Source organism: Nuphar pumila, chromosome 5, assembly GCF_984573655.1.
Source record: "Nuphar pumila chromosome 5, dmNupPumi1.hap1.1, whole genome shotgun sequence".
Taxonomy (NCBI): Eukaryota; Viridiplantae; Streptophyta; class Magnoliopsida; order Nymphaeales; family Nymphaeaceae; genus Nuphar; species Nuphar pumila.
The window spans coordinates 105,232,037-105,247,879 of NC_143253.1; positions in this window are offsets into that span (position 1 = coordinate 105,232,037).

Genomic DNA, 15,843 nt, shown 5'->3' on the forward strand with positions numbered 1-15,843 from the left:
AAGTCTCCTCAAAATTAAGGGTGGCAGTGTACCGGGGCGGGAGACAAAGTCTCCACCCCTGCCCCGTCTCTAAAATGTAATCTTCATCTCCGGTCCACCCCCGTGGCAGGGAAGACTTTGGACCTCCACCCCCGCCTCATGTCAAAATACTAATTAATCTCCGTCCCCACCCCCGCCTTGTCCCCGTCCTGCCCCCCATCTCGTCCCATCCCCGCCCTGTCCCCATCCAACCGATTGGGGCTCCATCGACCTCTCTATCGACACCGACGAAGAGTCGTAACAGAAGCTCGAGGATGACTTTGACGCCTTCACGATGACAAAGGCGATCGACCTTGCGCAATTGCTTGTCGATGCACATATCCCTTTCCGGATCCACATCGTGAAGGACCACGACATGAAAGAGTAGCTCTGCCTTGAGATCAAGCAGCTCGACTTCTCTGCAGTCATCATGGGCAGTCGCGGCTTCCACGCCTCCAAGCAGACTAGCAGGAGCCGTCTCGACAGCGTCAGCGACTACTGCGTCCACCACTGCATCTGACCGATCGTTGTTCTGCGCTACCTAGAGCATCAGGAAAGAGACGACGACAATAGCTCTGACTGATAAAATTGGGTTAAGGTTAGTAAGAGAAGATAAACTATGAAGGGGCGGGGTAGGAGTGGGGAAAAGTGTCAGTCCATCCCCCCTCCATCCCTGCACGGGGATGAATTTTAACCTTTATCCGCACCTCCATCCCCGGTCCAAGCGGGGTGAGGCGGGGCCCCACTTTCCCCGTTCCACTGCCATCCCTACTCAAAATGATTGTACTAATAACGTCATACCCTATCGTGATGCCCCCATCTCATTTTTTTTTTCAACTTGTTTTGATTAAATTTGACTCCTTATATGGATTTAGTATGACCAATTTGATAATAAAACTACCCTTGTTTCTTATATTTTTGAGTAAAAAACATAATTTTTTAGATCACAAAATTTAAGTGTTTTTACAGCCATTGATTTTTTTGATTGATAAAACATCCTGCACACAAGTCTAAGTCGGATTATGGTGATTTAAGTGATGATCATTATTAAATGGCTCATCTAGGTCACAGTATACTGGGTCAGATTTGATCAAAACATGTGGGCAACTATCACAGGCTGTGTCAACAAAGCAAAATGGGTGGGTGGTCAGGTGCAGTGGCGCATGCATTTTGTCGAATGTGATTGCACATGCATGATCCAGCCTCTTCTATAATGCATACGCAGCCCCTAACACTGGATCTGTTTTGGACAGCAAATGGGTGGTGGTCAGGTGCAGTGGCATATGCACTTTGTGCAACGTGAACCCCTCGCCGTAAAGCGAAAGGGATCGGCTAGACATTTCAGGTGGCAGAGGTGGCCGGAGTAGCGGTAGGTTAGGTTTTACATCTGTGAGGGGCAGTGGGCGAAGGGACGGTTGGGCATGTTCATGATTCCATCGATCCTGCACCGGCGGTTTCCTTTGTTTTTATATGAACAGTTCACAACTAATATCAGCTACTTCGCCTCCATATTCTATACGACAAATTGGATTGAAAGGAAAATAAAATAGGTCAAGCTGGATTTCAAGATCCAGAGACTGTCACGTTCCGTTAGATCATTCTGATTTACTTTCTCATTTGAATGATAAAGTGAATCTGATCTGTATAAGCAGCAGAACATAAAAAGTTAAAGATGTGAGAAAGTAAATCTCAATTGCCTTTGCAAACGAGTCACTCTGACCCCCATGCGATTCTGAATCTCAAGCAAATTAGAAAGTGATTCTGAATCATGTTTTTTTTTTTAAAGGAGCAGTACCCAAATGAATAAGACTAAGCTTGGAGTAGATTTATAGCAGAATCCAATTAATCCAATTGCTCCATTCTAGCTCCAACCTATGGTTAAGTTGGATCCAGCATATCCGTTCCATACCAATAAAAAGCTGACTTGGATTACTTAATCTGGACCCTTGTTTGGTTTGTTTAACATCCATATCTAAAATATCGTTTATTTTGAAGACATCATATGTTTATCACATTATTAATGCAGTATTTATGTAATTCTTATGTTTTTAATAATTCGTACATTTTTATATTTATTTATATATTTTAAGATTTAAATGTGATAATATAATTCCTTGAGTTTTTTCATGAAAAATAATTTTTTAAAAATTTATGGTGAGCGACAAAATCCCGATAACTCATTGTGACTGGTACAAACCGCATTTTTTGCCTAAAAAAAAAACAATGTTTTTTGGACTTCCCCCGTTTGTAGAAGATGAGAGCAGATCAAAAAGTGATTTGGCATCCTCACGGTCCACAATGTACATGAGGACCATGAGGTCCTTGTGGGATGAAAAAATGGATGGTGAAGATATCAAATCATTTTCTTAAAGTGATTTGACAGATCACCTGATCTGCTCCCGTGAAAGATGCCCAATTGTCCATAAAGGAGTAAGTACAAAAAATAGCTGTTTGATTTTCAAAAAAAGAAAAAAAAAACCCGCTTGTTTTGGACTTACTCCTTGCAGACAATTGGGCATCTTCTACAAATAGAGAAAGTTTTTATTTTAGATAGAGAAAGCTGAGGTTAAGCAGACACCAATCAGTTTTACAATCAAAGGCTTAGCTGGGGGTAGCCCAGTCCTGCCTCCCGAAACAGTTAATTTTTTTTTTTAAAAGCCCAGTCCTAGCTCAGCCCTGACTGACTGCAGCAAATAGTTTGATTCGTCGATATGAAATAGATTTTTATTAATAATTGTAATCATTTTTTATTTTATCTAAAAAAAAAAATTTTGGGGGGCGCTGCCCCCAACCCCTGACTATCACATAGATTTTTTTTTGTTACACCCCTGTTTGCGCACCCCCCTCACATGAATCGTAGCTACGTCAATGTATACAATCATAACATTTGGGGTTCGAACTTGCAACGTCCCAACACAAAGTGACCTGCACTAATTGCTCACAAGCATAGTGATGACAGTGGACCAGGGCAAGGGAGGGGGACAAAGTCTCCACCCCGGTTCCTCCGTCTCAAAATTTTGCCCACCATCTTCTTCGCTTTCATCTCTGTTGAGGTTTTTGATTTTAACCTTCATTCTCACCTCCATCCTAGTTTCATGTCTTCCATCTTCGATTTAAACGGGTCGAGGTGAGGTGGGGCCCGTTTCTTTCCGCCATTGTCATCTCTAAAAGTATTTTAGCATTTTACTAACAGGAATTGGGGATGAGGTGGGACGGGGCAGGAGAAAGTGTAAGTCCATCCCTACCTCCATCCCCACACGGGTTTTGATTTTAACCTCCATCCCTGGTCCAAACTAGAACGGGCCCTTATTTTCTCTGGGTCCACTGCCATCCTTAAACATGCGGAGCCCACCTTGGTACAAATGGGGAATAGCTTATGAAAACATTGTCTCCATCTTGACATTTCCTTGTCACATTTGGCAACTCTTGGACTAAAATGCTCTCCTTCCTATGAAATGTTGAATTTTGACTCGTATTTTTTTCTTGCTCTTCCCATTACCAAAAACAATAATTTAATACTTTTACCGCCATTTTGAGCCGCACACATATAAAATCATTTATGACAAATTTGGTCCTCTAGAATCTAGATAACAACTAACAACCCACTCCTCATATAACCCTTTTTAAAATCCATCCCCCCTACTCTTCATTGAAAAGATCCACGAAACCATCATTGATCCAGATTAATGGGTCCTACATTGAATGATTAAAGGTCTTATGTTAAGGCAAACGCCTATCACATGGCACTAACAATGGTCATGTGAGGTCCACTAAGAGGGACCGTTCTAATCATAGTGCAAGAGTCTGAAACTTAACTCATTCGTTCCTCGTGGTTTTTTTTTTATTTTTTTTTAATTGAACTGAAAAACATAGGTTCAAGCTGTATGGATTCAGTCTGACCATATAGATGTGTTCAATATGGCTTGTTGTCAAGATTCAAACATTGGATGATGTTTTTTCAATGTAAAAATATGACATTTTGAGTCATGAAATTTTGGTACATTGTGGGCCATTAAATGGGGTTAATATTTGGTATTAATGAATGTACAAAACATTTAAAATGCACCAAATATTGACCCTATTAAATAGGGGTGGCAATCGTGTCGGGTTGGCGGGTCGACCCGACGAGTTGGCGGGTCAGCATACCTCAACCCGAACCCGACCCGTTTATTAAACAGGTCGGCTGTGGCAAACACGAACCCGACCCGTTTAATAAATGGGTAACCCGACACGACCCGCCAACCCATTTAATAAATGGGTTGGGTCGGGTAAACGGGTTCTTAGGTTCGCGGGTCGGGTTGACGGGTCGACGGGTTGACGGGTCGGGTTGGCAGACAGACCCACCCGCCTAACCCGTTTATTAAATGGGTCAGCCGGGTTGGCATACCCCCAACCCGAACCCAACCTGTTTAATAAACGGGTTACGCGGGTCGACCCGTTTATTAAACGGGTTGGCTTAAGCCCAACCAGAACCCGCCTAAGAGGCGGGTTGGGTTGGCAGGTCGTGTCAGGTTTTGCCACCCCTAGAATTAAATATATAAAAATAATTACAGTTTTTATTTAAAAACAATAATATATATATACAATATACCGCAATAAATTAAACATTTAAAATGGCCGACAAATTATCACTTTCTGACTTTTTTTTTAAAGATGCAATCGTTATCACCATGAATCCACCTAGGAAATGTTACATGTAGGGCTGCAAACTCACTGGATACAGGCCAAATCTTGATTGATCAGAGTCAGAGTCTGAATTTGAATGATTATGCAAAGATCCAATCTGGATCAGACATATTTATGGTGATACTGGACCCAGTAAAAGAAGTCGAAAATCAAGGTATTAATTTGAATGTAAAATGTGAAAACTAATCACATACAATTGTAGCTATGATCTGAATCCTAAAATGATACACATTATAAATCCAAACACTGATTCGAATACCATGTACGGTCTTGCTTTAATGATCCGTATTAGGAAATAAAGTGTTGGATTTGGATCAGAGGTCTGATGTAAACCACTAAGGCACCAAAAAGGAAAAACATTAAACTTTGGCTGGTTTGAACATAAGTTTGGCCTAGAACTTGGGAGAGGGTTCAAGAAGAGTGGATCACCTGACCAATTTCTATACCCCATCAGATCCAGTTTGGAGAGCACTGACCTAAATCCCGACCCTATCCGATCCATTTACACCCCTAAATAGTGTTGTTTTTAGGCTAGGAAAACTCCCACACAAGACCTTTTTTTTACTGTGTTGCAAAAAAACACCGCTATGTTTAAAAAAAATATTTTTTTTTAAGTATTCAGAAGCAATTTCTAGTAAATTTCACCATTATTATGGATGTGAAATCTTCATCCTACAGTTGCTTTGAAAAAAAAATGTTTTTACATGGGGTATTATTTGTTTGTTTTCTTTAAAAAGAAGGGGGTCATAAGACATGAATTTTGAAAACATGTTTTTGTTGTTAAAATCTAAGACAAAAAATATTCCCATGTGGTGAAGTTATGTGGAATTGGAATCTAATTCTCTTTCCTAATCACTTGATTCCAATTCCCCCCAATTTTGCCAATCAAACACAATGACTATACTGTACATGGGCTTCGGGTTTGGTTCCGGGTCTGGGCTGACTCTTGGAGCACATACACCATTGATACCAAGAAGCAGCCCCTGGATATACTCTGTTTGTGTCCAAACTTGATCTTAGCCAAAAGGTCGAGAAAGGTATAACATTATTGAATCCAAGCTAATCAGATTTGGATTTGAAACAGAATAAAAAGCTATATCCAATCCAGACCCAATTTTCTACTTGGTAGGGTTGTATAACTGGTAAGGGTCTACTTAACCCGAGCTTTCTCCGTCCAAAAAAAACAAAATCATTTATTTGAATTTTAGAAAATAAAAGGAATGGACACTTTCTATGAAGGACTGACCCTTCCCATCAAGGACTGAACCAATAGGATAGCAGACAGGTAATTATATGTTCCTCCCAGAAACAGGCACTGTAGATACAGTGTGTTTCTGGGTCCCCACTGAGTGTAGCGTGGCGCGCAATGTGGTGTATGAGAGAGCCATACACCGTCGTACATCTTGCAGGCTGATGTACGATTTCTCCGTACACCCCACTGAGCACCACACAACGCTCAGTGGGAACCCCAGAACATGCACCGTAGCTATAGTGTGTGTTCTTGGTAGAGGTGGCAAAATCTGACACGACCTGCCAACCTGACCCGCCAACCCGCTTCTTAGCCAGGTTCGGGTTTGGCTTAAACGGGTTCGTGTCGTAAACGGGTCGACCCGCGTAACCCATTTATTAAATGGGTCGGGTTCGTGTTAGGGGTATGCCAACCCACCAACCTGGCTGACCCGTTTAATAAACAGGTTAGGCGGGCGGGTCAACCCGTTTACCCAAACCCGACCCGCCCACCAACCTGTTTACCCGACCTGACCCACCCACCAATCCGTTTACCCGTTTACAACCCGCCCGCCAACCCATTTACCCGAACCCGACCGCTAACCTGCCAACCCGTTTACCCGACCCGATCCGACCTGTTTATTAAACGGGTTAACCGTATCGTGTCGGGTTACCCGTTTAATAAACGGGTTGGGTTCGTGTTGAGGTATGCTAACCCGCTGACCCGACCCGATTGCCACCCTTGGTTCCGGGGTTCCCACGCAACACCCTCTCAAGAGGATAAGGCCAATACCTTCAGGTACAAGTGCATGAAATACACGTGAACAATTAACCTAACCAAAAAAGGAAAAGCACCAACTGCACCGACCATCAGACTTATGGGCGGAGACTGAACCAAAAGTGCTTGTGTTGGTACCCACAGCAACGTATTCTGCATATTGGACAAACGATGCATTATTTACATATAGATAGTGGAATAAAAGTAATGCCAAACTCCACCTAGCGTGGACATTGGTCCAGATCTTTTGTTTCGATTTGTTTTAAACATGGGTTTATTGGATTGTATTTTTTTTTTTTTGTGAGATATTGGATTTATGTCCGATCTGTAATAGCATCGAATTTTATACCAATTAGTATATGGAGCTGGGTATGATTTGTGAAATTTTATACCAAATCCTGCAGGTTCGACTAGAGTTTTGATTAAGATCTACGATTTTTCAATGTAAAAAAGTTAAAAATATTATTTTACGAGTTTGTACTGAGTCTGGTTCATGTAATCCTTATAAGACTTAGGTATATGATGTTGATCCAGTGCCACTTTAAAGTCAGATTCGGGTTTGGACTAACCTTGGTTAAAAACAGATCCAACCCGTGGACACCCCTAATACCATGAAAGCTGACCCCCCCGGGGGGATTGGGAACTAGCATCCTTTAATATCAGTTAAAAATATTATTAGTTGGAACTTGAAATGTGGGGTTAGCACCGCCTTCTCAAACACATGCTTAACTTTTAAAATGTTACACAATTGGTTAACTAAGCAATTCTCAAAAAGTTAGGAATGTATTTGAATTATTTCAAAAGTTTAGCATGTGATTGTAAATAAGCAAAAGATTTAGGTGTTTTTGTAAAATTTTATTTAATATTTTAAACTCTTAAAAAAATCTACGATCACGCCATAGAAAACTAGTTTTTTTTTTTTTTGTTAAACAAATTAGGTAGATCATAGTAGTGAAAGAAACAGTAAAAAACCATTGAAGACAACTAGACAGTACTATACTGTCTAAAACAAGGTCATATTCGTTTGAGAGAACCTTTGTTTTTTTGCCTACACGTAGAACATTTTTATAGTTAGAAAATTACTGGAAATAGCTTTTTCAAATTAAAAATTGGGAAATAAAAAATATTTAAAGGAAAAAAAGAGGTCAAGTATACGTGGCCGGATGAGAGAAGCGGATCGTGCGCTCTTCATCTTCTCGGGGTGATGTCGGTACGGCAAGAAACCAATTCGAACCCGAATTCTTCTCGTTGTAATGAAATTACGAGTTTACCCCGACACTTCTTCACTAAGACATATATGCCCTTTTATATCCTCGCTTTTTGTTGCTGAATTGCATGACCATTTTACCCCTAATACCAATATTCATAGGCAGAGCTATTCCTCAGCTGCTATCCTGTCACACGGTTTTTCCAAGTGAGATGTGCGGCGGAGATTGAATATAGCTGCTATCCTGCTTTCGTTCCCGCATAAATATGGATTTTAACCTTCATCCCCGATTCAAACGGGGCAAAGCGAGGTGGAGCCCGTTCTCCTCGGGTCCACTGCCATCCTTATGTTTGACCCAAATCCAGCTTTAATAATTGCAGAATTTATCATCTTTTGAACTACTTGATTAAAAGAAATTTGCAAATGGATTTAGACTTTAATTGAGCTCATACTTGCTATGATAGGGGTGGCTGTAAGTAAAGAGAGGCAACCAATCACAAAAAAAATACTTCTAATGGCTAAAACCAAAGAAAAATGCAAATTTTCAGCTCAAAATTCAAAAGCAAAGTGATTTCTGACTGTCACGCCAAACACAACTTTAGAAACTCTGTTCGTTACGACATTCCTCGGTTTTGGCTAGAGATCATAGAGAATGTAAGTAGGGGTGTCAAAGTGTGGGGTTTGGTTTTGACCCAAGTAGAATCTGACCTGGGCTCGATTTTTGAGTATAGTATTGATTTGGACCTAAGTTTAATCAGACCCACCAGAAGAGAAATCATATCAGGGCTCTCGATAAGAACTACATGAACCAGACCCATGCCATACTCAATAAAATAATATGTTTTTTTATTATTTTTACATTGAAAATTGAGGGTCTTAATCAGAACTTGGGTTGGGCCTGAGTCTAGTATAAAATTTTACAAACTATACATGGATCCATTTATTAATCTGACTTTCGAGTATGAACCTGGGTCTTAATCGGGTCTTCTTATTTATAATCACCATACTCGGACCCTATAGGGTTTGGTACAGGTAAACCCAAGTTGACACTTGTAAACACCTCAAAATTTTACCCTTATCCAGTGTTTATATTTCATATGTCACTGCATATCATTTCATTGCATGTCATTTTATTTCATTTTTGAGATTCAGAACTTCTGTTTTCAAAATATTAAATCCAGATTCGAGCTTTTAAAACTTTTCTTTCAAAGTCAATTTCAAAACTTGGGTTTTGAATCGACATCCTACCATTTGTCAACCTCCGGGATCTTATATTTTGAAGTGTTTTTCTCAGAAAACAATCTGGATTCATTTTAAACTCAATTTCAATCTATTTCAATTCTCAGATGAGACCCATTTAGGTGGTGTCGCTTCTGTATCCTTTTATTTATCAAAAATCTCAAAAAATTCAGAGTTTTAGTCGGATCAGGACTCTGTATTTTCATCTTTTTGAATCTTTTCAAAACTCCATTCTGATTTTAAACCAGATGTAGTCATATCTCTTACCCATTCTTGTCATTTTTGGCCAAAATTTCAGAATCCCAGTCCAATCAGGATTCTTTTTTCCAGAATTCTAGTTGGATCAGAACACTTTTTTCAGAGTCTTAGTCGGATCAAAACTCTACCTTTTACTACCCTTTTTACCTGTTTTTGAGAAAACTTATCAAAATTCTTTATTTTTGACCAAAATTCTAGAGTCCCAATCGAATTAGGACTCTTTTTCAAAGTCCTAATTGAATCAGAACTCTATCCTGATTTCGTTTGTTACTCCTGTTCTTCACTTGTTTTTAAAACCTTGTCATTTGATTTTCAAAATCTTCGATTTTAGCCAAAAATCTAGAGTTTTAACTGGATTAGGACTCTTTCTCGGAGTTCTAGTTGAATCAGGACTCTATCTTTTGTTGGTATTCTGCCTATTTTTAATCAAATCTTTCAAAATCTTTCGAAATGAGTTAAAAACTCAGATTTCTAGTTGAACCAGAACTTTATTTAGAGAGTTCTAGTTGGATCAGGACTTTGACCCTGATTTCAATTTTGAGAGAATCTTTCAAAAAATCTTTCTATCTATCAAAATTGTTATACCTTTATCATAGAATTTCAAATTTTTGGGAGTTTATCCCAGAGTCCTGATTTGATCAGGACTCTATCTAGAGCTTATTTTCTCGATTCATTTTCACTGGTTTTCAAAAGTTCTGTTTAAACCTTATCATTTGCTTTTTAGAAAACAAAAAACTTTTAGAGTTCTAGTTGAATTAGGACTCCTCTTCAGAGTCCTAATCAGATCAGGACTCTGAACCAAACTTCAATTATATCTTGTTTTCACTTATTTTTCAAAATCCTCTTATTTGTTTTATCAGAAAATCCAAAATTCTGAGAGTCCTAGTTCAATTAAGACTCTGTCCCCAGAGTCCCAGTTGGATCTGAACTCTATTTGATTTCAATACTTGTTTATATTTTCACTGTTTTCACAAGTTCTTTTATTTGAAAATACCAAAAAAATCTAGAGTTCTAGTCCGATCAGGACTCTGTCCCAGAGTCCTAATCCAGTTAAAAGTCTATTCTGGAGTTTGTTTTCACTTTCATTTTCATTCTTTTCTATTTGTTTTTAAAAAATTAGATCATTTTGCAGAGTCTCGGTTGATTCAGGACTCTATTTCAGAATTCTAATTGAGTCAGGACTCTAACCTTGACTGTATTTTCTGACTTATTTTACCAGTTTTGATAAAATCTTTCAAAAAACTCCTTCATTTGGCTTTTAAAATCTAAAACTTCAGAGTCCTAATTAGTTCAGGACTCTGGTCCAGAATTTTAGTTTGCTTAGAATTCTGTTTTCAAAACCTTTGAATTTCACCTGTTGATTTTAACCCTTTTTCAATTTTCAGTCTTTATTTCAAATTTTTCAAAACCCTGGTGTGGGGCCCACTTAGTTGGCACCACATCTGGAAGAGTTATGATTCAGTTGGAATTCTATTTGGTTTAAAAACATTCAATTTCAACTTCACTTTTAACTTTATTTTGAAAACCTTTGTTTTTCAAGTTTTAAAATCATTTTTTAAAATTTAAGTGGGGCCCACTGGAGGTGGTGCCACATTTGTAAAAATCAGGGTTAGTCGGTGTCCTACTTAGTTTAGAGGTTTAGAGGAGTCAAAACCCATTTTGAAAATCCATTTTTATTTAAGGGCTTTAACCATTTGTTTTTAAAGGTTTTAGAACTAAAGTTTTAAAAACCAATGTGGAAAAACGCCAAGTGGCGCCACATTTGGGAGTCTTTTAGCCTAGTTAGGAGTTTAATTAGAAGCTAGTTAGGTTAGTTAGGGGTAGGGGTAGGATAGTAATCCCACAACAAAATCCCCCCCTTAGAAGTCCATTTTCTTTTAGAACTCTTTTAGAAAAAAAAAACTAAAAAAAAAATCTATTTAAAGAGAGCCCAAGGGGGGTCGACCCCCACTCTTTCCCTTGGTGAATCTTGAAGCTTATCTCTCCTTGCTTCAACACCTCTTCTTCTTCCATTGCAGCTGCAACCTTAAGGTAAGGTTTCATCAACTTTTTTATGCTTTCTTTAATATTTTTTCATGTTTTAACATGGATTTCACCATTGGCGCCCACTCTTTCATGGTTTTAACCATGGATTCTCATCCAAGAACCTCAAGTTTGATCCAAGAAGATGATCTAACCCTATTTCATGTTGTTTTTTGAGATTTTAATCCATTAGAATCGTTTATATTATCATTTTTTATGTTCTTAACCAATGAAACATGAGATTTATCCGTTAAATAGATTAAATCCATGTTTTCAAAGGTAAAAGCAATTTCAGCCACAGATTCCCTGTTTTTTTTCTATTTTTTTAACATATTAATGTTTATTGTATATGTTTTAGCATTAAAATAGATTTTGTGTTGTTGTTTAGGTATTTTTTTATTGTTTTTCATTATTAAATCATGTTTTTTTTAGTGTTTCTTAGATTTCCATGTGTTTTAATTCTAGAACTGTAGAAATCATGTTATTCCATGTTTAAATATTTGTTAAAAATTATTGAAAATTTTATATGTGGTCCACAAACATGTTATTAAGTCTCTGTAAAAAAATTAGAGGTTTTGAAATTCGGGAACCCTGTCAGAAAAATAAAAGATCGAATCGTGATTTCCAGGTGTTAAAATCGCTATCGAAATTCATAGGTAACATGAAAATGCATTATTTCTATCATCCAAAGTCCGATTTATGATCCGTAAAGTGAAATAGATTTGCATTATTGCCTATTATTTACTGTGATTTTCTTGTATTTTTATATTACCTTTTACTATTTTTCCTCTGTCAAAAAGTCAGACCCATACTTTAAAACTCGTTATGATTTATTAAAACCCTAGTTCAAATCGTGGCGATCATATATCCTTAACCATAGATTTGATTCATGATCTGTAAAAAAGAAAGTTCATTATTTACATGTCTGTTATTCACTGCCAAAATTTCAAATTTTTTGATGAAGTCTGCTATTTTTCCTTGTATTTGCAATCAAAAGTTTCTGTTTTGATTAATTTTATATTCGTTAAATTTAAGTCAAGATTGTCGGAATGATGTCTTCCTAACCGAAGATGATTTTCTCTTTCTGTAAAAAGGAAAATCTCAGTGTTTTTGTTTATTATGGGTCTGTAAAATTTTATAGATTTTTATAGTGAATTGACCCCTGATTCAGGTCTGACACTATGACAAACATGTGCCCATGGGTAAAAATAACATATTTTAGGGTTTTAATGCAATTTTTGAATTGAAATAATGTCAAAAATATATTTTTATGATTCTAATACAATTTTAGGGTAATAATAAATGCAGGTACCGATTTTATGAATTTTGGATCTCATTTGATGCTTGAATGAGTTAAAATGCAAAACAGGGTGCTCGTAGGATCTCGAAACATTGCCAAAATCATGGTTTTTGTGATATTTTCAAATTTTTATGTATAAGTTCATGTTTTTAGGGTTTGTTCATGTTTAGAACCATGCTAGGACATCTCATGGTCGATTTAGTTGTTATTTGATTTTATTTACACCCTAAATTCAAAGTTTTTACCAAAATATTTTCTGAAAACCCTGATTTCATGGCCATAGTCTTGCTATCAGGGGTAATTTGGTCATTTGACCTTAATTTTGAAATCCCTAACTTTGATTGTCTTATTTTCAATCATATCACATCATCTTGTGTTTGATTCATCCTCATTTGAATTTTAAAACTTACATTTTACAAAATATCTTTCTGAAAACCTTGATTTCAAGGCCATAGTCTTGTTTTCAGCGGTATTTTTGTCATTTTTTACAAAATTTTGAATTTTAAAGTTGCTTATTATTATTATTATTTCTTTTATTTTATTTCATATTTCATTATGTTGATCTCAGAGAATCATGGAAAAATGCTTATGTCTAAATAAATCTAGCAATTTTTAGATATTACTGGATAAATCTAGAAAAGCCGACATGTCTTCACTAACAAACTTTTCTAGTTTTTGCAGAAACATTCAAGAAGATTTTTCTTTATTCAATTCAATGTAAATATCAAATGTAATATTTGGAATAAGAATTTATATTTTTTGCTTAGAGTAGGACTGCATTGCATATATATTAATTGTACAAATTTTAATATCTGATATATGCCAATTCATGCATTTTTTTAAAAATCTACCATGGTCTACACGATTGGAACGTGCACAAGCTCTTAGAGAGTTGACAAACTTTGTGGAATTTGTATTTTTGGCCATAGTCAGAATACGAATGAGACCTAGATTTATGATCTTTGTATTAACCACATTCAGCCTACACTCTTAGGCTAACTTCAAAATGCACTGCATTTCTAAAAAAATACAAAAAGATTTTCTCAATTCTTCAAAACCATGATTTTCAAATCCATATTCATTTATTTCATTCAATTTGCAAATTCCAATTCTATTCCAGAGAAATCGATTTTCTCAAAATTTTCTAAGCCTCATTCAGAAATTGATTTTTTCAAAACTCTGAGCTTTCAAGTGGAATTTCAAGTATTCCTCAACTTCAAATCACAATTTTCCAACTCATAATATCTTCAATTTCAAAGTCTGAATTCAGAGAAATCAAGTTTTTCAAAGTTATTTGAAATTCCTCAGAAATCGATTTTCAGAAAACCCTTGTATTTCTTCAGAAATCGATTTTTATTTCTTTAGGAATTCTCTCCCAATCATGATTCACGATTTTCAAAGTGTCATCTTTTCCAAGATTTTTTCAAGTATTTCAAATATTCAAAGCAAATATCATGTTTTCAAACATGCATTTTCAGAAATCCATAGCACATGCCTGATTCTTTGTGCATTTAGGAAATAGAACATCGATTTAAACAAGTTGAGCAAAACTAAGCACACTTTTGATCCTTGGATCAATTACTCCTAGTGAAGGCGCCAAGAACGGTTGAACCTCGTACCGACAAGCGAGTCCCATTCTACAGAATTTTCTTGCATTTTAAAACAGAGGCGAGTTATTTTCAAAATCTTTTTCAAAGGTCAGTTTTACTTGCAAAAGTAAAATTTTGCAATGATAACAACACTTCTAAAGGATGTCAATGGATCAAACTGTATTAATTTGATGTCCAATCGAATCATGATTTCTTTGGTTAGATTTGTTAAGCGTAAACTTTATGCAATTATAATATGATGCCAATATGGTTTTTAGTTTTTTGCTACCGAATTTGATGAACATGCAATTCCGATTACGTTTAGGCAATAATGTATTTGCACGATATTTTAATTATCCAAATTCAAATCTAAAATTTGAATACATTTAGGCAACATCTGATTGGTCAAAATCTCACAAAAAAAATGTAAAGTGAAACAATTCCTAATTTGTGTGAACGAACTGACTCGTTTAATTGAAGTCGGCAAAGGTCGACTTCGAGCCTTCTCCCCTCTATATAAGAGATGACTCAAACTTGGCCTTTTTTTTATTCCCTGAATAATAAAATAATTAAATACCAAAAAGGGAAAAAAAAGAAAATGTTTTTTTTTCGTTGTTTCTTGAATTTTCCAATGAATATTAATTCAAGGCTTGCCGCTTCAGATTTGAACAATGATGACACGCTTGAGGACAATTTTAATTCAATTATTTCTAACTCATGGTCTTCCCGTATTGATGGCACTTGGGTGGCATTCAGGTTGCATCGCAAACTCTATCGCTTGAGGGCTTACATTAATGCGTGATTTCTTGTGGGGCCGAGACCTAGAGCATTTCAAATTCTCTCTTATGGCCGCAATTCTCTCTATCGTAAGGGTCTTGGAGTTGTACCATTAACTATTAAAAAAATGATGCCCTCATTTCTAAATGGTGGTGGCGGATGGTGATCTTGAACTATATTTAAGAAATAAGTACCTTTGGACTGGGAACCTATATGTTCTGGCCGTCATGTGTCACCAATTTAGAGAATGTGGGGTCGGGTTTTGACAAATTTCAAATTTGGTATTGCTACCCTAGGTCATGACGAGTTTGGTTGTTCTTGGCTTCACTCTTCATTAGCTGAGTTCTCCATCTCCTCTTAGTGTCTCGTGTTCAGATGTAGTGGTGCTGCACCATTTTCAATGAGTTTGCTTTGGTTGTCTGGAGCGCCTCTTCGAGCGAGGTGTTTCTCTTGGTTAGTGGCTTCTGATGGTGTTTTCACTTAGGATAATCTTGTGTATTGAGGCTTCGCTCTTGCGGGCTTCTGTTGCCTTTGCAAGTCCGACTGTGAGTCTGCCCCTCACTTATTATGGGCCTGCACCTACTTCCACCACATTTTCAAGGCATCATGACAACAAATGACAATCTTTGTTCATGTGAGATCTGCTCTTGAATAGGTCACTCACTCGAAAGGGGTCTAGATGGTTGTTCCTTTAGTGTACTGCTTACAGCTTGGTGGGTTGTAGATTTTTGATGGAAAAGAA